The following is a 23,165-nucleotide window of genomic DNA, read 5'->3' as shown; positions in this document are numbered from 1 at the left end:
AACATAGAATTTAAGAGGATTCTAATTTTTGATATAAAGATTCTTTACGCATCTATTTATGCATAATTCAATTTAAGAAAAATAACACTTTTGAAATAAAATTAAATCCTTTATGCATCCTTCTATGCATAAATTCAATTTTAATGAGAATAACACTTTTAAAATAAAAATAAATCTTTTATGCATCCTTCTATGCATAAATTCAATTTTAATGAGAATAACACTTTTGAAATAAAAAAAAATCTTTTATGCATCCTTCTATGCATAAATTCAATTTTAATGAGAATAACACTTTTGAAATAAAATAAATCTTTTATGCATCTTTCTATGCATAAAATCAAATTTGATGATAATAACACTTTTGAAATAAAAATAGATTTCTTTATGCATCTTTCTATGCATTTCAAAGCATGCACAGTTACTAAAAGACAACATAGATTGCACCTATCATATCTTTGCAAACATTCTCCTTTCAAATGCTTACTTGATTGATACAGAGATATCTATGAATGTAGTCTCTGGCATTTGTAAGCTGTTGTATCAATAGCTCATTCCCAACTTTTGGGCATAGATTACATTTACATTCTTCTGCATGCCATTTGCAATATCTCTTTGTAGACAACATTGGTTATGAAGACTTCATTTGCATCATCTATGTTGCTTTCGTGTTCTACAATATGCTTTACACACACTTTCACTACATCAGATGATCTAATACGTGACATAGCAACATACAATTGTCCATGTGTGAATACTTGTGTGGCCAAATAAATTCCCAGCATAGTCAATGTTTATTCTTGGGACTTATTTATTGACATACCAAAAGCTAGCCTCAGGAAATTATCTCCTTCTCATGTCAAAAGGCAATTGAAGCATATTTGGTATGAATGTTATCCTGGGAATAAAGACCCTGTCTCCAATGTTTGTATCTGTAATGATTTCTGCTTCTATCACCTTTGACTAAAATTGCTTGCATATCAGTTTGGTACCTATACGAAGTCCCCTGCCGAGGGTCCAAACTGCAAAGCAGCATAATAGGAGCATTAATCTTTATAAGCAAGTGGTGAGGAGGGTAACCAGTACCCAAGTTCAAACTGTTAAAGTACTCAATCGGATACAATATTCTGTCATTCTCAGAAGAAACAACTGAATCTTCACTGATGTATTCTCTTTCAAGATTAGGTAATGCACTCAAGGCTAATTCATTAATCTCTAGATTTCATGGTGCAAGAATAGCACGATCTTTGAAGAAGCATGCATACTCCTCCACTCTTTTAAGATCTTTGTATACCCATTCTACCAAACTGAAAAGGGAGTTCCCGTGGATCAACATTCATGGTGGAATTACCACTCTACCTTGATTGTTTAGATTTCCTATAGAGCCATCTCTAATTTGTAAAGTCCATTTGACAAATTCTAGTTATCTACAATCATAAAAGCACTATGTCTGACCCACATATTTTGGGTGAGCTTTAAAACATTCACATATCTCCAAATATATGACCAACAAAACGTTGCATCAACAATTTCCTCATGTGATCCCTTTGCCACAACGGATAATATTTGCCTAAAGTCACCGCCAAAGAGCATAATTTTCCCACCACAGACTATATCACTTTGAATAATGTCTTTCAATGTCATGTCCAATGCTTCATATGCATATTGATGCATCATTGGAGCCTTATCCCAAATGATTAACCTTGCAAGCTTCAACACCTCATCCAATGGGCTATTAGCTTTTATACCACATGTGCTAGAAGCATTGAGAACCAATGGGATTTTAAAATGTGAGTATGCTATGCGACCATTTGAAAGTAACAATGCAGCAATTCCAGATGAACCACATGCCAAAGCAACTTGATTTTAAAATGTGAGTATGCTATACGACCATTTGAAAGTAACAATGCAGCAATTCCAGATGAACCACATGCCAAAGCAACTTGATTCTTGTTAGAATTCGTGGTGCTCATGCTAGATCAAGTATGTGGAGGAGAGGGACTCACAAAATACAAGAAAATATCTTGCTTATTAAGTTGCTCAAAATACAACTAGGCTTCTTGCTCCATATATAAAAGCCTTCTAGCTCCACCTTTAAATAGGTGAGCTAGTGGACCTTAAGTCCTTTCACACACACACACACCCTTCTCTTCCCCTTCTACATAACCTTAGTCTTTTAATGCCCTCCCTCAATACCAACTATGAAAGAATTGGAATAGGTGGTATTGGAAATAGGTTGCCTTTATAACATTAGGCGTACAAGGATGTCTTGGTGGTGTGGTTATCTAAGACTTACAACTATGTTCCTAGAGCCTTAGAGGCTAATACAACGATGCCATCTAAGTCTTTATTTGATGTCGATGAAGATGTACACCTTAATGATGGTGCACTCCACTCTTTGTGCTTGCTTGACCTCTTGTAGTTGACATGCTTTAGACATACATGCCATTGCTTCCACATGATTTCCACCTTGACCATTCTCACACAATGATCAAAACAAGGCTGCCACCCTTGCTTAAGTGGTTTGCACATAGATGTTCCTTCAACATGCTTGATGCTTCCTTGAATACCATACCTCCTCCATGGGAATGAGGGCCTTCCTTCTTAGAGTAATGGTTATGAGGTAGATTTATATGGGAAAGGGAAAGAGAGGGTCTTACCACTTGCCTTATAGATTGGTGAAGGGCAGTGTCTACTCCATAAATACAACAAAAGCTTTTGTGCATGTTGGTTACATCATACCCATTAGGGTTTGAAGGTACAAGCTTAATGAAAGTGAGTAAGTGGTTGAGGTAAATGCTCAAACCAATAAGGTACATCATTCTTGGCTCAAGAAGGTGAGGGCATGGCTCATAATGTTGCATATGCCTCTTACAAAGACAATGCCAAGAGATGCTTAAAAACATAACAAACAACAAGGTAGAGCACTTAGTGATGCTATGCTCAACCTTACAACTCATCTTAGAAGATGAAAATGTTTAATATGCAGCAGAATAACATGCCTTGGGCTTGGGAAATGAGAGCATATGGTTTATGACATGCCTATGCCTCTTACAAACAAGAGCCTCAAGGGTGATACACATAAACATTAAAGATGCGCACTTAGTGTACATGTGCCCAACTTTAAACCACTCAAAAACTGAGTTTGTTGATGAAAAACCAGAAATCTTCAACCTCTTTGGCTTATGGGATAAAGACAATGGCTTATGGGATGAAGACAATGGCTTATGGTTGCACCATTTCTCCTTAGAAGATTGCCAAGGTGAGCATAGAAGCGGGTTGACGATGAAGACTTATAATGTGACACTTATGGTGTGTGCCCTCCAATGTTGATGAAGAAGGGATTCCTCAATATTAAAGACCTCCTCCTTTGATGGTTAAGACCACATTAGTGTTAAACAACACTATTAGTGCTTATAAGCACACAAGGTGAGAAGCTTTGAGCTTTTAAAGATGATGTTGATGAAGCTTGATGAGAATGAGGCTCATGAATACCTCATGGTATAGCCCACAACATTAGAAAATCTGGAGCAAAAACACTTTCAAGTGACACTTGAAGAGATTTAGAGCTAAAAAGAGGAGATTAGTGGAAAAAAAAACATTATTGTGAAGCTTTTATGCAAGCTTCCATGGAAACCTCACAATGGGACCTGGTTTTTTTACTGTAGCATGCCCGTTGATGCACCATTGAAGCTGCGATTACAGCTGTAGATGCTTGAGACATTGGGCTTCAAAAGCCCTCAACACATGTAGCTTATAATGGCCTACAGGCGGCGAATCGCTGTACGGCCTCCAGCGTAGCAAAAAATGGCATCGGCTCCCTCAGGTGGCAATGCCGTAGCAGCGAAGCATGCTTTCCATCAATTGGCCGTACGAGTATGAACGCCCAGGCCTCCTCTTCACTTCTCTAGTTGAAAGCTCGTTGAGATCTTACCTCCACTAGTAGCTAGAGGTCCTCCACCAGCAGGGGGTTCAGCTCCACAAAAGAGAAGATAAGGAAAATGACCTATTCTACACCACAAATGTGACCTACTCAACCAAAGCTCTAGATACCATGTTAGAATTCATGGTGCCCATGCTAGATCAAGTATGTGGAGGAGAGGGACTTACAAAATACAAGAAAATATCTTGCTTATTAAGTTGCTCAAAATACAACTAGGCTTCTTGCTCCATATATAAAAGCCTTCTAGCTCCACCTTTAAATAGGTGAGCTGGTGGACCTTAAGTCCTTTCACACACACACCCTTCTCTTCCCCTTCTACATAACCTTAGTCTTTTAATAATTCTATCCCATGCAATCGAGATAGCAAGGCGTCATAAAGATATGTTTTGCCTAATCCACCTGGTCCATCAAGGAAAAAAACACCACCATGGTTCAAAGAAACGACCTCAAGCATAATATCAAATGAGAGATAAGAATTCCATGTTTTCTAATGTCTATAAGGAGGACTACTAGAAATATATCATGGGCCAAGGGAAGACATCAAAGACAAGTCAAATAGTAGAGATGTAATAAATGAAGATGTCAAGGAGGCCTCAAAGTCAAATAATGAGATGCTATAAATTGAAAATTCCTTCTTGTCCACCAAAATGAGCATTAATACATGGACCACATTATTTTCAAACCTTTAACATTGAAATGATGCACTAATTAATAAATGGCATAACCCAACAATAACAAATTATATAGCCGGGCGACACGAAATATGAATTCCAATCTTGTTTTTTAAACATCATCAGTCCACTGAGCACTCTAGCCCAACAAGGCTTACGCACTAGGCCGTGTATAAAGTAGCAGACTTAAATAAGGCCATGGACCGCACACGTGCAAGAAACTGTGCTTAGAGATTAAATAAGAACCACACACACACACACACACACACATAGATAGATAGCCTAAACATATATATATCTTTAGGCTATATATATCTTGAAGCTATACATTTTAGGCTATATATATCTTGAAGCTATACATTTTAGGCTATATATATGCTCAAGCATTTGAGAGAGAGTGTATGTTTGAGAGAGAGAGAGAGAGGGTGCATGTGTGTGTGGCATGTGTGTTTGAGAGAGAGAGAAAGAGACAAGGAGAGACATTACATATAAGCTGCATTTATTTAAGAGTAAGCACATCTCACCATGCATCCTTATTAATTAAAATTTAATACAAATTAAAATTAGATATCTGTATGTGTATATATAAACTTATTTATATTTATAGATACACATATATACGTATGCATAGGTACATGTGTCTAAATATAATAATAGTAATTATAACTATTATATATAATTATATATATGTGTGTGTGTGTGTGTGTATGTATAGGTTTATGTGTCTAAATATAATAAAACATAATATTATATGTGTTTGTGTGTGTGTGTGTGTGTGTGTGTGTGTGTGGGTGAGAGAGAGAGAGAGAGAGAGAGAGAGAGAGAATCTATGTTTGTGTGTGAGAGAGAGACAGAGAGAGTGTTTTTTTTTGAAAGAGAGAAAGAGAGAGTGAAATGTGTGCAGGCCTGGGAAGAGGTGAGGAGAGAGAATAAAAGTAGATTTTAATAAAATATAAATATAAACTATGTGTGTGTGTGTGTGTGTGTGTGTGTGTGTGTGTGTGTGTGTGTGTATACATGTGCAGTGTACTTTTATTTACATTTACACACACACACACACACACACACACACACACGTGTGTGTGTATACACTTGAACAGAGAGTGACTAGTTATAGCGTTGAGAGTAGTGGTGGGGTGTCTTTGTTAAAAAGGAATATGTATTTAATTAAGTCGGTTTAAGAATATATTCAACTAACTGGTTATTCTCGTGAGACTGCAAAGGTTGCATTAGGCTTTGTATAAGGTATATACACGCACACATGTATATACATGCACATATGTGCTGAAAGACACAAGCACACGTGTGTGTGTGTGTGTGTGTATGTAATAAAATACATATAGCTTAATACATTTTTAGCCATATATATGTGTGTATGTGTGTGTGGCCTAGAACATACATAGCCTAAAGATGCACACACACACACACACACACACACACATATATATATATATATACATACATATATATACATACATATATATATATATACACATATATATACATATACATACATATATATATATACATACATACATACATATATATATATATATATATATACATATACATATATATATATACATACATACATACATATATATATATATATATGTATATATATATATATATATATGTATATGTATATATATACATATACATATATATATAATATGTATATATATATACATATCTATATATATATATTATAAACTATATATTTTAGAATATATATAAATACAAAATGGAATGAAATACATATAGCCTAATATATGTGTGCATTACTTTTCTCTATCATGGAGCCCTAGCTTGAACTTTTAATAAAAATTTCCCAAAAAAAAAAACCGCTCCCAAGAGCCTATCTAATGTATATAAGCAAGATAAAAGCTTTTTAGATTTTCGCATACATCCACTTCAATGATAATAAATCATCCAACAAATTACATACATATGACAAAAAGAGCCACTCCTATTCACACATGACAAAGAAAAAAACTTAGTTCATGTGCATAAGCAAGACATGAATTACACACATATGATAAAAAGAGTTACTCCTACTACATACACCCACGACAAAAAGAGCCACTGTCAAAAACCTACTTAATGTAGATAAGCAAGACAAGTGCTACTTAGATCTTTGCATGCATCCACCTCAAATATCATAAATCTTTTATTAAATTACATATGCATAGAAAAACCAGCCACTCCCAAAAAGCCTAATCAATGTAGATAAGCAAGAAAATTTCTAATTATATACAATATACTATATATATAAAAACTACATATTTTAAAATATATATAAATACAAAAATGGAATGAAATACATATAGCCTAATATGTGTGTGTGTGTGCATTATTTTTCTCTATCATGGAGCCCTAGCTTGAACTTCTAATAAAATTTATATATATAAAAACCACTCCCAAGAGCCTATCTAATGTATATAAGCAAGATAAAAGCTTTTTAGATTTTTGTATACATCCACTTCAATGATAATAAATCATCCAACAAATTACATACATATGACAAAAAGAGGCACTCCTATTTACACATGACCAAAAAAAAACTTAGTTCATATACATAAGCAAGACATGAAGTACACACATATGATAAAAAGAGTCACTCTTACTACATACACACAGAGTAGGCTTCATATTCACCCTTCAAAACTACGGATTTGTACAAAGTTACCCTTCACTAAAAATGTCTCCAAAAGTTCAGATCTTTCTTGCCCTTTAAATAAGTGCAAAAACCCAAAAACGTGCAACTACCGTGGATCCAGTGCTTGAAATAAATGTTTTTAAGAACATTTGAGAAACCTTTGCTTTCTAATTGAGAAGGTTTTGTCACTAACATAGATGTAAAATAATTTTTTCCTACTAATGCAGAAGGTATGCAAAGGGCTTTACAACCATTTAACATTTGAATAAACCTTCAAATTACTTCTAAAAAATGTAACAAAATATTTAAAAACTTTAAGATTTAGAGCCACAATCAAAGGACAAATTGGAGGAAAAAAGATAATCGTTTCTCATCATGAAGAGCAACTTGATGGTTTTACAATGGAAGAGGAATTTGCTTTGTTCATATTAGACACCATCATCAAATTTTTCCATAAAAATGAAACTCCTTGCATGATATCAAAGGAAGAATTTGCTTTTTTCATAATAGCCACCATCTTTAATAGTTTCATGAGATTAAACTTCTTGCATCATCTTTGCAATCCTCTATTCTCATTACACATTGTATACCTAACAACATTCATACAATCATGAAGTTAAATGTAGAAATTACACTTATAAATTTAGCATAAGAAGAGAAGAAAACTTCCTATACTTAGAGCAGTAGATATGCCTTTTGTAGTCTTCACATCATCATGCCAAAGCATAATTGCTTCATCAACGTCGTACTCCGCTTGTGGGGGGGGGGGGACCTTTGATTAAAACTCTCATTAACAAAGAGTAGAGGCACTTTTAGTGGTGAGAGAATTTATTAATTTGGACTTTATGATATTTTGGATACTAAACCCACGTTCACAAATAGCAGTACTACAACCCTTACTGTTTTTTCTTTTCTCAGAGTCCTCCTTTTCTTTTCTACCCTTGTTGTGAAAGAGGGTTTGTGTTTACACGTGTGGGGAGAGTAGATCTATGTTTTTAATACGTTGATGATGTTTGTTTGTTTTTTTCCCCCTAAAAGATGGGAAATTAATTTCGTTTGACTGTAATTGTAAGTGGATTAGTTAGTTCGGTGGATTACTTTAAATGAGGTGCGGCCCTAATAACATCATTGTGGATTACTTAGGTAAAGGTGGTTTAAGGTGGCAACTCTTGTCATATTTATGGTAGCAGTGTACACCATATTATCACTTATTGTTGCTAGCATACGGCTATTTTTTGTCTTCATCCATCATCCAACAACTAGTTACAGGGTTTGGGAAAATATGGGTTCAACTTAGGTTAGAACTTGTTCAAATTTAGTAAAAACCTTTTTGATAAATTTTAAGAGTAAATGTACGTACTTTTGCATTTGCAGTATTTTTTCACTCAGGTAGTTAATTTACTGCAGATATGGATTTCTAGCCAAAGAAGAAAAAAAGTTTCTTTATGAAAACGGGACAGAATTTTTTTGGTGATGTCCTTTTTATTATTTTTTTGGGAGTATGTATTATATAAGAAGTAAAATAAAACTTTGAGAGGGGTGTTCAACGTCAACCTCAAATTTCTGGTTGGGAAGTCGGTTTATTCCTCCACCCGAGTTCAAGTCCCGCCGCCGTCAGTCGTCGTATATGCCCTCGTGTTGCACGTTAATACAGTCCCCCCCGCCCCTCTTACCTGCCGAGCTATGGACATCCTCGAGCTTCTGGGCCTGTCAAGTACTACTTCCTCCTAGAGTAGATATTTTGTACTTAATCCTTCTTCCTTGGACCTCAAGTTTTAATGGTGATGTCGTCTAATAAAAACCTCTTGATATATATTTTCGTTGCAGGGGACATTTTTTCTGTGATAACCGTCATTCTCTCCTTATTGTAAGTACTCTTTTTCATATCCTCTGTTGTCTAGCAAGTTTAGCAGAGTTGTTATCATGACCGGGGAAATCGATCTCGATTTCTCTCTCTCTCTCTCTCTCTCTCTCTCTCTCACACACACACACACACACACACACACACCAGCCTCTGGTGGTACATGGATATTTGTCTATGTTGCCTCCATCTGCATACAGGTACTTGGCGTTTGCCCTTCATCGTGATAGGGGGACGGCTAGATTCAGGATTTGCATATTCACGTAAGGAGTACATGATTGATGAAAGTGTGCAGCTCTAGACACAAATTGAGACGACTCAAGAATTGTGATTTGGGTTGGGCAAATCTTGTGGATTTCTTAGGGAAAGGTGGATTTAAGGTGGCAACTCTTGTCTTTTTAGAGTTTGAAGTTGAGTTCGGTTGTTTTGCAGGCCAAGGGCATGGCAGATCTACCAGAATGGGGAGGTGGAGGTAGTTTCTGATTTTGCAGTAGCCTTCTCCAGCTTTATCTTGTGGGGGATATTTGCTATCCAAACCACGGATGTTCAATCCCTGGTGATAAATGCCGTGGGTGTTTTCGTGGTCCTGCTCTACATATTGACGCGTCTCTTTTTCGGTAACCAGAAGGTGAGCTCTTTTCATTTAGAGAGGAGCTTAAAATACTATAAAATTTTTTTCCCCTTGATTTTAAGAAATTTGGGAATTTGAATTCAGCTGAAAACCTTCTAAATTTCTGAATTTATGTATTTGTATCCAAAAATGTTTTCAGCAAACACCAGTGGCTTGGTCATCGTTTGTGGACACATATTTTTTTACTTTTTATTTTGGAAGGAAGTTGGTGCTCCAAAAAAAAAAAATCCTCTCATGGGCATGGGCAGTGCTCCAAAAAAAGGGCATTCTACTGTATTTGTACGGGGCTGAATTAAGAAAAACCAACCAGTTGAGAACTCTGATTCTCGGGAATTACTTTTCATATATATTTTATTATAGAACTTGCATATATAATAGAGATTTCAAAGACAAAAAACGAATAGATTTAAGAGTTGTCCTTATTTTGATTTAAGAGAGAGAGAGAGAGAGAGAGAGAGAGAGAGAGAGAGAGAGGAGTGAAATTCTCTTTACTCTTCGAATTCCTTGACATTTGTGGGGTTGCATTTATTGAGAGAGAGACAGAGAGAGAGAGAGAGAGAGGCAAGAGAGAGAGAGAGAGAGAGAGAGAGAGAGAGAGAAATTGGCTTTACTCTTCGAATTCCTTGACATTTGTGGGGTTGCATTTATTAAGAGAGAGAGAGAGAGAGAGAGAGAGAGAGGAGTGAAATTCTCTTTACTCTTCGAATTCCTTGACATTTGTGGGGTTGCATTTATTAAAGTGAGGCAAGGGTTTGAGCTTGATCAGGCCTGTGTATTCTCCATTTGTTGGATTGAGGAGAAGCAAGGATCATCTACATTTATGTGTCTAAAGGTTAATTGTCTGAAAAAAGGAAGGTTGTAAAAGGTGGAGAGGAAGGTCACAACCCAATTAAGAGAATCAAGGGTAGTGTGTGTAGATTTAGGAAGTTATGAGAGATTTTAGAAATTTGTGATGGAGATGAAAGTGGGTATAAATGCTCAATCATTAGGCTATAAGTTGCTGTAATAGAGTGAATTTGCCATGAGAAAATAGAATCTTAGTTTAACGACGATTAAGTGTTGATAATCCAACATAATAAGTATGAGTGTGCTTGTGGTGTTTGATTCTCTTTAGTCATAGTAGGTGTATTGGAGCAGTAAGAACAATGTCTTCTTCTTGGTAACGCAATCAGCACGAAGTGCCACTTACCAACTACAAGAATGTCATGGCTAGTCCAATTCAGCTACAATAGTTGGTGATAGAGCTACCACCATTGGATCAGTTACCACCGTTGCCTTGTTAGCTCTACCCACCTCCTCCACGTCCCCCTTAGTATATGCATGGAAAAATGTGCATGTGGTTATCTATTTGTCAAGCGTAACTTCCATAAGGGCTTGCCTAATAGAGAAAAGCTCCATACTACTCGTGGCTATATCCAAATGTGGAAAATGAGACTTGGGATGTTGAAGGGTAGTATTCTTTATTGCGTAGTTGTGGCCTCATTCCACTTTGTGAAGTAGTTATGATGTAATGTGCCTATATTCTTTTAGTTGGACCAACAAAATCTATACTCCACTTTTCAAATAATTGTTCTAAAATTACAAGGGTCAAGGGCATGTGATACTTCTCTTGGGCCAAAGCCGACCTTTGGCATTCATCATAAATTTTAACGAGTTTTATCACATCTCCAAAGAGCCTAGTTCAACATAGGCTAACTTGGAGAATCTTGTGAGCTACGATGTGTATTGCAAACTTCTGGCGATGCCAAAATGAACTTGTTCAAGAACAGTGAAGAATTTATCCTTGTGTGAATGCACCTTCTCATGAGATGCCATCTTGACTTGTCTTATAAAGCATCGTGAGAAGAATGCAGAAAAGACGGCGAACTTGAGCTTCTTTTACAGAAAAGACGGCGAACTTGAGCTTCTTTTACAAGCATGCGTGTACACACACACACACACATACGTGCGTATCTCCATATCTGTACTAGTTAAGCTTGATATCTTAACACTCCTCCTTGAGCTCAACTCTATACTCTACACTCTAAGTAAGCTCATGAACTTGCGGAGTTTCCTTATACCCAATGCCTTGATGAAGATAGCAATTGCTTGATTCTCTGTGCTGACATAAAATCACTTGCTTGTAGTGATGGAGAGACAGAGAGAGAGAAAGAAAATGTACTCATAATGGAGTACACATACACTCAAGAGAGTATCACATACACTCAAGAGAGTACCACCATAGCCATGGAAGCTTGAAGCTCCAAGGAAGTATGATTTGATTACTAAATGATTAGTTGTTCTTAATTATAATTTGTTCACTTGTATACTTGTCTACCTTTTCACGCTTATTAATGTTGGGTCTCCATACTTGCTTGGCCATATCAATGTCCATGGGCTTTCCTTATGTCCAAGCCCCCTTCATTACAAAGCCATCCCCACTCAAAGATTTCGTCTCCCCGAAATCATGTATGAAGCAATATATGGGTTGTTGGAAATCTTTTTGACTTGCCTCATGAATGCGGAAGTACAATCGTTGCAATCCCAAAAAGTATCTCACACAAGAAAAACTCCACATAGAGCTGTCCACTTATTTTATGTACATATGGACTGCTCTCTATGATGTCCATAAGCACACAGAGTCTTGTTGAGCTTTGATTAATGAGTCGTGAAGTACACTAATGGCCATAGCTGTCTATACATTAAATTTACAGCAATGACACCCTTCATACCATTATTCTAATCTATGTATATAGCTGTTAATCCCATTTTAGATTAACAAATATGCTCCTCCAATTGAGGACATTAATAAGTGTCATGTAAAGGTACTATAAAAGTTATACATTATGAGATATTGGCCACCCAAGGCCTTAGTTAAGTAAGTTTTGGACGTCCAAGTGTGAATAAGGGCCAAATGTATATAAGGCATTTTCTCATAATGAAAAGACACAATCTCCCTTTGTGCTATTGAGAGCTCTTCTTTGTTTCTTGAGAGAGATTGAGAGAACACATTGTAGCATTTATGCCTGTTATATGCTTGTATGTTTCATGCTTGTGTGGAAGAGTGAGAGAGAGTGATTGCCTTATGTGCGACGGTGCGAGTGACTCTACGATGATAGCCTGGAGGTGGATCTTGGAGGTTTGGAACTTAACAAGTGAGCTTGGAGACCTCAAGGGACTCAAGTTTGAAGCATTGGTAACTGCCCTACGACAGTTGTGTTTTATTGTCCTTTGTTTAGGTGAATGCATTAAGCTCCCTCTTGGAGGTGTGGTAGCCCAATTCAGGACATTAATAAGTGTCAAGAAAAGGCACTATAAAAGTTATACATTATCAGATATTGGCCACCCGAGGCCTTAGCTAAGTAAGTTTTGGGTGTCCAAGTGTGAATAAGGACCAAATGTATATAAGACATTTTCTCATACTGAAAAGACGTAATCTCCCATTGTGCTATTGAGAGCTCTTCTTTGTGTCTTGAGAGACACCGAGAGAGAGCATTATAGTATTTGTGCCTCTTCTATGCTTGTATGTTTCATGCTTGTGTGGGAGAGTGAGAGAGAGTGATTGCCTTATGCGACGGTGCGAGCGACTCTACGGTGATAGCGTGGAGGTGGAGCTTAACAAGTGAGCTTGGAGACCTCAAGGAACTCAAGGTTCGAAGCATTGGTAAGTGTCCTACGACAATTGTGTTCTATTTCTCTTCCTTTACGTGAATGCATTGAGCTCCTTCTTGGAGATGTGGTAGCTCGTAACATTTTTGGTGCCACTCTTGGGGAAACACTTTTGTTTCTTCCTTCCTCTTAGAGTTTCAGTGCCCATTGCATAAGATTCATGATTGCCTTTGCATTTTGGTAGTGCATTATGTAGGAAATGATATAGATAAGATTTGTGTGGAAGTAAAAAATCGTGAGAAGTTGGTTGTGTTTGTTGTGTATGTGTGTGGTGGAGTGGTCTTGGAAGAGAGCTTTATTGTTTTTTCTAGTTACTTTTGATATTTGCATCACTGGAATCATCAACGTAAACGAGCATATTGGTGTTCTATTTTTCTTTTTCAAAAATTCACAAAAATCAAAAAAATAAGGAGCCATTGTCTTGAACTTGTATTACACTCCCTCCTTAGGTATGGCATAATCATTCTGGAAATAGTTGGATAAGCATTTTGCACCCAAAATCACATTAGTCAACGCGACAAGTTCCCACGTGAAATTGCAAGAAAATCATTCACGACGTGAACCATTTTCTACAACTTCACGCCGTGAACCACTCCCTGCATCGACACTGCAATTCACGGGATTACCTTGCCAAAAATAGGTAACCTTATCCTAACATCTCTGACACCACGAGATCTGACAAAATTAAGAATTGTGAATGTGTAGAAAATCATTCACGACGTGAACTATTTAAGAACTCTTCACACGACGTGAACCATTTTAGATCCCTTCATGGCGTGAACTATTTTTTGGTTCACGACGTGAACCAATTACTTTTCACGATGTGAAATCTTATCTCTTCACAACGTGAATTTTTTTTGCAATCTCACGCCTTAATCAAATCAAACTCATGAACTTGGTATAATCAGATTAAGGCTAAGGAAGGTAACATGGAATTCTGATCCTAAAGTAAAAAATTTAAACACGTGAAAGTGTAGAAAATCGTTCACGATATGAATTGTTTTCTAACACTTCACGCTGTAAACTGCTCTCTCTGTAATCTCACGGCCTCAGAAACAAGTTGACAGAATCTGATCAAAACTTAATTGGGATAACAAAATAGCTTATCAAATCATACATACATGCACTTAAGGTCTGGAAAGCTCATTGGAGACAACCTTACATCTGATGATAGTGCATCAAATCACCCAGGATCTTCCTATAAAAAAAGTGTGGGTTCAGGCCACTCAGTAAGCACTCACTTGAGTGTCTTAAAGAATCTGACCACCATTAAAACTAGTAGTGAAGAATCCATGGAAGAATGGCTACGATAATCTGGGTTTGGGAAAGAGGAGGAACCACCCTCTCCAACCAGATCTAGTGGTATCATTGATATCGCCTAGGGATTTTTTGGTCTCCAAACCAGCCCATGACGAAGAAGCGCAATTTGTGAGCATGGGTCTATCAACCAGTGCTGGACTTGGTCCAAGGCAAGAAGTGTCCATCCAAAAGTCAAAGTCAGGCTATCAAACACCAGCACCCCATAATGAAAAGAGATATGAAAAGTGTGGCTAGAACGGGTCAAGTATTTTTCCCAACCTCAGAGGAAGTAGAGTTAGATCTAAAAAGGATTGATATGGAACGACAGCTATGAGAGTTGAGCTTAAGGAAATAAGAGCTCGATACTCGAAGGGCAAGAGCTAAAAAAAAAGTTAGGAAGTGTAAACCTACTCCAATCATGGGGTAAGGAGCCGAAAATAGTCATGGGAAGAAGTGAGGGAGAAATTTCAAACTTATAACCCATAAATGAAGAGCCCAGAGCAGTAGAGGAAGGGTTTGTAACCCTAGAAGAAGAGGATAATTGTTGGAATTAGGGTTGCAGAAAAGCACACAAAGCTTGGAGAAGAAGAAGCAAGAATGCACACAACACAAGTATATTAGATTGTGTCAATGTACAAAGATGCCCCGACGGTCCTAAGTGTGTTCACACACATCACTGCCTATATATATGGCAACAAATCTCCCCTGGGAGTGATGGTGTGAACGAGAGCTGGCACTCATGTATAGGGAAGTGCCATGCCCGAAGTAGATCAGTCCACATAGGGGAGCAAGCCCAAAGCTTTGCGGAAAGCTTCGAACTTCTCACGAGGAAGCACCTTTGTGAAAAGATCGGGGCGAGGTTGTCCTGTGTTGGCACATAGGCCAAGCTGATCTCTCCTACTGAGAGTCTCTCCCTAACATAGTGATAATGCACCTCAATGTGCTTTGTGCGAGCATGAAAAACTGGGTTTCTCGCAACTGCCAATGCGCTCTGACTATCAGTGATAGAGGTGGCAGACTCCTGTCCAACACCCAAGTCAGCCATAAGCTGTCTGAGCCACACACACTCAACCGTAGCTGTGAAAGCTACGCTGTACTTAGCTTCACAACTAGAAGTGGCCACAGTAGGTTGCTTCTTGCTCAACCAAGATATGCATGAGCTACCGAGTATGAAACAAAAACCACTTGTGGACACTCTTGTGTCATAGCAACCAGCCCAATCTGAGTCCGAAAAAGCATGTAAATCTAGCGGCAACGATCCCCCCTTGGGATAAAACAACCAAGATGTATGGTGCCACTCAAGTAGCGAAAGATGCGTTTAACTGCCTTCCAATGCATTTAACTGTCTTCCAATTCTGAGACCCTGGGCTATGCATAAACTTGCTCACCTGTGAGACTGCAAACTGAATGTCCGGCCTCGTGATGCATACATAAATGAGGCAACCAACAGCTGTCTGATAGAGTGTGACATCAAAGTGATCTCTAGCATCATGAAGACTCAACTTCAACCATTGGAGTATAGCAATTGGCTTGTAGTCTTCAAGGCCAAATCTCCACAATAATGTCTCAATATACTTTGTTTGACACAAAGCAATACTTCCATCACACTGCTTAAATTGTATCCCCAAATAATGATGCAAATGTCCCAAATCTGACATCTCAAAAGAGGCATTCAAATCAGCCTTAAAATCAGCAATATGATTTTCATTTGGTCCTGTGAGTAGCATGTCATCGACATAGAGAGCAATGATTAGATGTACATCATCCACACATTTAACATACAAAGTGCTTTTTGTTGGACTATTCTGAAAACCATGTGCAGTCAAATATGCATGTATCTTTTCATACCAAGCTTGTGGAGCTTGCTTTAAACCATACAAAGCCTTTTTCAACCTGCACACTTTGTTTTCCTGCCCTCTTTGAACAAAACCATGAGGCTGCGATACATACACCTCCTCATGCAAATCTCCATTCAAGAACGCAGTCTTTATGTCCAACTGATGTACATTCCAACCATTATGAGCTGCCAATGCACAAATGCTATGAATGGTAGTCATACGACAAGTGGGAGCAAAGGTCTCATCAAAATCAATGCCCTTTTCTTGAGCATAACCCTTTGCAACAAGTCTAGCCTTATAGCGATCCACACTGCCATCTGACTTTTGTTTCAACTTAAAAACCCACTTACATCCAATGACCTTCTTACCAATAGGCAAATCACACAAAGACCATGTACCATTCTTCATTATAGCATCATATTCACTTTGCATTGCAGTCAACCAATTTTCTGATTTTTGTGCCTCATCAAATGAAAGAGGTTCTTGCTCTTCACACATACTAGACACAGCCAAAACATAACAATCTGATGCATAAGAGGCATGCTGAAAACCTGAACGAGTATGACTAGACATAAGTGCATCAATTTTACTATCACGCAAGGTTTGCACCAGCCATTTAGGCATATCTCTAGCCTGCTCATTTTCAGCCCTATCCTCATAAATTACATCCTGTAAATCTGCATAAAAAATTGGCTGATCTATGATGTCGTTTGAAATCTGCATAGGCTGAATATTTGCCTCATTAGGACTTACATTTGAATTCCCACCTGTAAACAGAGGCAACAACGTATCAAATACATCCCGTGAGCTCACACCTGTCTCTTTGTACATGATAACAAAGGCTGCACATCATCTTCCACAAAACAACATCTTTGGTACAATCTGTAACCCTTGCTCTCAGCACTATAACCAACAAAAATGCATTTGACAGCCTTATCATCCAATTTTCTACGTTGTTGCACAGGCACTAAAGCATAGGCCAAGCAACCAAAGACACGAAAGTGACCAATAGAAGGCTTCCTGCCATGCCAAGCTTCGTATGGAGTAACAGACTACAAGGCCTTAGTGGGACACCTGTTGAGTACATATGCAGCGCACATGACAGCCTCAAGCCAAAATGCATGTGGTAAAGCTTGGCTCTTAACCATACATCGGTGCCAACTCCATAAGTGACCTGTTTTTCCTCTCAGCAACACCATTTTGCTGAGGGGTATATGGCACTGTACATTGGTGTTTTATCCCATGACTAGCCAGACATCTCCCCTCAATCAGAACGGAGGGTGCCCACAGTACAATTGGATACATTTTCAACCATAAGCAAAAACTGTTTGTTGAAGCACAAAAACACTTTGGACTTTGCCTTCAGTGGATATACCCATGCATGCCTTGAGTAATCATCAATGAAAGTCATGAAGTACAAGTGTTTACCAAATGACGGAGTTTGCATAGGCCCACATACATCACTATGTACAAGTTGCAATTTGCGAGTGGCCCACACAGAACCATTCTTTGGAAACGCAGAACGCTACATTTTGCCCAAAATACAGCCTTCACAAACATGTTTCAATGGTGCCTCAAGAGGGGGCAATGAAGCAACCATATCAAATTTCTGCAAACGCAACAAACTAGCAAAGTTCAGATGACCAAAAGGAGCATGCCATAGTTTTGCATTTGAAACTGCATTTTCATCAGAAACTGCAATAAATTTTGCTGAATCTTCCACACACTTGTCATAAGAATTGAGCCTATACAGCCCACGAAACAAGGTGCCAGATACAATAATCGTATCAACAGAAGTCAAATCATGAACAGTACATCTGTCATCCACAAATTTGACTACAAGTCCAAGTCTAGCAAGCGCAGAGATAGACAATAGATTCTTCTTTATCCCTGGCACATACAAAGCATCTGAAAGTGTGAAAGCGCTGCCATTTGGAGCAGTAAGCATAATTTTACCAATGCCCTTCACTGGGTAAGAAGCATTATTGGCACATGTGACAGTATTCCCATTAGGGACAGCCTCAAGACAAGTGAACATATCACGATGCGAGGTAATGTGCTTTGTAGCACCACTATCAAAATACCAAACATGAGAGTCAGCAGAAACTGCCAAACATGTCTCATGTACAGATGGGTCATACCGACAATATACGCTAAACGCCCATTCTGTATCCTGCACAACATTTGCAGAATCTACATTTGTAGAAGCATCCGCTATTGTGGCTGCATTTGACTCTTTCTTCTTGAGCCTTCTCAGACTTATTGTTGCTACCTGTGGAAGGAGAAGAAGTTGCAGACCTACTAATAGGAGAAGAAACAGTGGAAGGGGCTGCCTTACCACTTCTTCTCTGGCTGGGGGAGCAACAAATGCCTGATCAACTGCACGCTGCCTAGCCCTGTTTTGCCTGGACTGCGCTTCTTGCAAGAGCTTGTTGGCTAAAGTATCATACTTGACAACATCAGGTGTCTGTCCTCAGTAACAAGTCTCCACGTGGAAGCAAAAGTCTGATATAACTCAGGTAAAGCATCAAGAACAGTCTGCACAAGAGAATGATCAGGAATAATCTCACCTGCAGAAATCAACTGTTCCTTGAGATCTTTAATCTCAGCAAGAAAAACATTCATGTCATCATCTTCCTGCATAATCTTCGATTCTAGCTCTTTACACAGGTAAGATATTTTTGCCTCGTTACGACCTACATATAAACCAGCTAGAATATCCCAAGCATGTTTTGCTGTTATAGCTGAACGAATATGTGGAGTGATGTTACGTTTGACAAAAAGTGCAATCAAGGCATGAGCCTGCGCATCTTTACCATCCCAACGAGCTTGTTCAGCAGTGGGTAAAACAGTAGCAATAGTAGAGCTGCTAGAACCTGCAACATCCTCACCAGATCCTACATCCACAGAACCTGGACGTACATCCATACCCTGCACAATGTTCCACACTCCTTTTGCAACCAAAACATACTGCATCATGTATGCCCAAAGTGGGTAGTTACTGTCTCCATCCAGTTTGTCATCAGCAAACAACATGCGAAATACATCATTGCTGTTATCAGCCATGGCCACTGACTGAAACTGATGCAAAAGCTATCTGTAATGGAGCAAAGGCTGAATAGAAAACAACTCATGCTATGTAGCACGATCCACAATAGAATACGTATGCCTGTTTTGTAGAAAACTGCACTGTCAAAATTTATGCACAAAATGACGAACACCTGTACAGAACTTGCAATGCAAAAACGGAGCCCGAAACGACCTCAGATGTGATTTCTGAGAACGCAGAGCACTACGAGCCGATCTGCAGAGAGTATATGGACCTGCAAGCGCTCGTGAAAGCTCACCTCAATCGGAGAACATGAGTCGGAGGGTGCTAGGCGGCGTAGCCCTGGGAGCCGATGCCTGCTCTGATACCAATTGTTGGAATTAGGGTTACAGAAAAGCACACAAAGCTTAGAGAAGAAGAAGCAAGAATGCACACAAAGCTTAGAGAAGAAGAAGCAAGAATGCACACAACACAAGTGTATTAGATTGTGTCAATGTACAAAGATAAGTTAACCCTAGAAGGATGGGCGTATATACAAGCCGGGAGAAAAAACCTCCTAAAGAGGGAAAAGTGCCCCGGCGGTGCTAAGTGTGTTCACACACATCACTGCCTATATATATGGCAACAATAATCTAGCAAGAGCGACGAGCGAAGTGGAGGACCGTCTCTACACCAAAAAGGACATCGAGGAGATGATCAATCATCCTATGTTCCTACAAGACATGGAACTCTTAATTTTGCAAAGGCGTACAGAGGCAACTAATGATGAGCCATTCCAAAGTGCATTGGTAGGACCATCCCATGGATTGGAGATGCCTAGAAGAGCCAACACAGGAAGAGGACGAGGTCTAGGAGGTAGGGGGGAGCAATTCCTTAGAGACCAAGGGTGGATCCAACCATTGATCTTAATGGAACAACAAGGACGGATCTGTTGAATATGGCCACAGAAATGGGCCGAGGAATGGTCAGGGAACTAGGCACTGCTCTAGAATCTCGACCTTCTCAATGAATCCACACATCATTTCTAAACTTGTTCAAAATTGATGTGACAATGATTCGTGCTTTCTCTCACTGACACTAGAAGGAAAAGTGCATCAGTGGTTCCGAACCCTAAAACCTAAGGATAATGTTAACTTCACCTATGACTCAAGAATGTGTTTGTGCCCAGCTTTGCTAAAAGTGGCGACAGATGGAGTCATGTGGTACAACTGCATAATATCAAACAAAAGGAAATGGAGTTGATGAGAGACTATGTGTCTCAACTAAAGCACTTAAATTTAAGGTGCAAACTACGGGAGAGGCTAACTGACGATCAATTATTGCCTTACTTCTGGAGAGGAGTTAGAGACCCCAAGATGCATGGTAATCTGGTACTAGCCTGACCGGCCACTCTAGATGCATGTTGCAAACTGGAAATTGAATATGAAGATAATATGGTGGAATTTCTACAACCGAAAGATGTCAGAATATCTTTGGCAAAACGACTTTGCGAGTTTCGAGTCACAAAGAGATTGGAACTTAGAGCAAGCAAGTCAGAAACATGACTGTTGTTGACGAGCTCAATAACACAACGAGCTCAATAACACAATACTAGAGAAATTGAAGATAAAGGAGGGAAGAGAAACATTTGGGCATGGGCATAACCATCTTTACCCTTGTAGAGAATTGGTGTGGTGCTCCATGTGCAGATTGAATCACACTACCAGTTAATGTCCACAGTTAAGAGTAAGGGCACTACTCTATTGTGTAGACTATGTAAAATTAGGGAATCGTGACACTTTAATGTGCAGATATCCAAGGTTCCAAATAGTTGCACAACTACCGGCACCACCTAGAGCTCCATTTACCAGCACCACTTGTGCAAATCACTGCAGAATTGCAGGACAACCTAACTCTTCCTATTTGCCTAGGGGGATGTTTCGGGTACAGGACACTTCACCTCTACCACCACCTGTTCTACCACCACAGGCTAAAATCAACCAAGTATTGATTGAAGAGCCATTAGAAGATATTTATATGGTATACATGAAGTAGAGCTTAGTGGAGAATACTATGAGAAAGCTCTGGAGATCGCACCTGAATTCTATGTCCTACAGAATAACACGCCAGTACTTGTGTTTCAAACCATGGTACGGTGGAAGGGTAAGAACATGAACTCAAACATGAGAAGAAGACTGCTATACAATGTTTTAGCTGTGGTGGGCTGCATTAAGTCGCTGAGAGCCCAAATAAGAATGTTGTTCATATGCACCAACCCCAATAATTGACTGCTCTGCCCAATGACATGCCAGTACTTACTTGTACTAAATGTGGTATTGATCATTTGATTAAGGATTGTCCATACCACGCAAGTGGTTCAACTTCCACTTCTAATTAGGCCACCATCTGAACCATTACTGTGAAGCCTAGAAATTTCACACCACTCAATGTCCTGACATGAGCCCAGGCCCAATTGGGGGACAACGGGAAGAACCAAGCAGATGCAACCATTTCTAGAACTGGCCGGAGGAGAAGAGTAAAAAGGTGGGTAAGGGTGACACAAGGGTCACAATCCAAGATGGATCCGAAGAAGATACGATGGACATCAGATCCACCCAATTGAGAGAAGAAGGGGATCAAGCGATCAACAAAGAAAGAGCCTGACCTAGAGGAGCAAATGGAAAGACCATCAACCCCTAAAGGAGTCGATGAGTACCCAAATGCCAAAGAGGAGATAAGGAAAAGACGCCAAAGCCTTAGTAGAAGAATGTCAACGGCTTCATGAAGCCAAGCTAAGAGCTAACTGGGTCTTGGATACAATGTATCCAAGAAACGAACCAACAAGGGAAAGAGAATGAGGGATCTCAAGCAAACACAATGTCTAGGATGTTGAGGAAAATGCGCAGGGTGAGTCCATCCATTCCTTCCCTAGGGATGGATATGAGACACACACATGGAGGGAACCCTCAATTTCCAAAGAACCCAGAGACATAGGAAGCCTCGTGGCTGTACTATCCATGTCTGTGCAAATGCCATTGGGGCAACTGCTATGCAGTTCACCAACCCTATGGACAGACATAAGGGAATGGGGGGTACCAGGCACTGGCTATCCTGGATGGTGGGATGGGGGTTAACATCATCACAAAATGTTGCTGGGAAAAATCAATCTAAAAAGATCACATCTAATCGTTAAAATGGTAGACGGAACATCTTCAAGACCCATTAGACTTTTGGAGAATGTGAAACTCAAACTCTTTACGTTTCGCTACCATCATACATTTGTGGTAGTGGACTTCTTGTGCGCCAACCTGACTCATATGACATAATATTGGGAGACCCTTCACGAGAGAATCCAAATTGGTGCACGCTTGGGCATTAGATCATGTGTATGTGCATAAGGATTCACAAATTTTAAAGATATATATGAGAACGTGGAGAGCACACCTCCTGGAAGGGAAACTGTTCGGTAATGATTTGGTCACAACGGACTGGACCACATCCGTACAAATATGCCAGCCTCTTCGATGGAAAATTCCAAAGAGGAAGAGGAAACAGAAATGTATGCATCACTTTCTCCTCTGGATTTCAGT

The 23,165-nt window shown here is 39.1% G+C and overlaps 2 long non-coding RNA genes across 3 annotated transcripts in view; one reads left to right on the top strand and one right to left on the bottom strand.

Moving 5' to 3' along the window:
* Positions 1-7,615: 7,615 nt before the first annotated feature.
* The window catches only part of LOC147616979 (uncharacterized), a 129,517-nt gene continuing 113,967 nt past the window's right edge, over positions 7,616-23,165 (bottom strand). The window contains exon 4 of one of the 2 annotated variants that reach the window (XR_015262317.1): positions 7,616-7,860. This is a non-coding gene — a long non-coding RNA (uncharacterized LOC147616979). Of the gene's footprint in view, positions 7,861-9,022; positions 9,168-23,165 lie in introns of those variants that run through there. The other variant, XR_015262316.1, reaches the window with a different exon arrangement.
* On the top strand, positions 9,031-11,166 carry LOC147616980 (uncharacterized). Its single transcript, XR_015262315.1, has 3 exons — positions 9,031-9,137; positions 9,564-9,759; positions 10,877-11,166. It is a non-coding gene; the product is annotated as an uncharacterized LOC147616980 (long non-coding RNA).

The sequence above is a fragment of the Cibotium barometz genome, chromosome 37 (genome assembly GCF_041138505.1).
Source record: "Cibotium barometz isolate CiBa-2024 chromosome 37, ASM4113850v1, whole genome shotgun sequence".
Lineage (NCBI taxonomy): Eukaryota > Viridiplantae > Streptophyta > Polypodiopsida > Cyatheales > Cibotiaceae > Cibotium > Cibotium barometz.
Note: the sequence above shows the minus strand (reverse complement) of the source record. Positions and strands in the feature narration are given on the sequence as shown.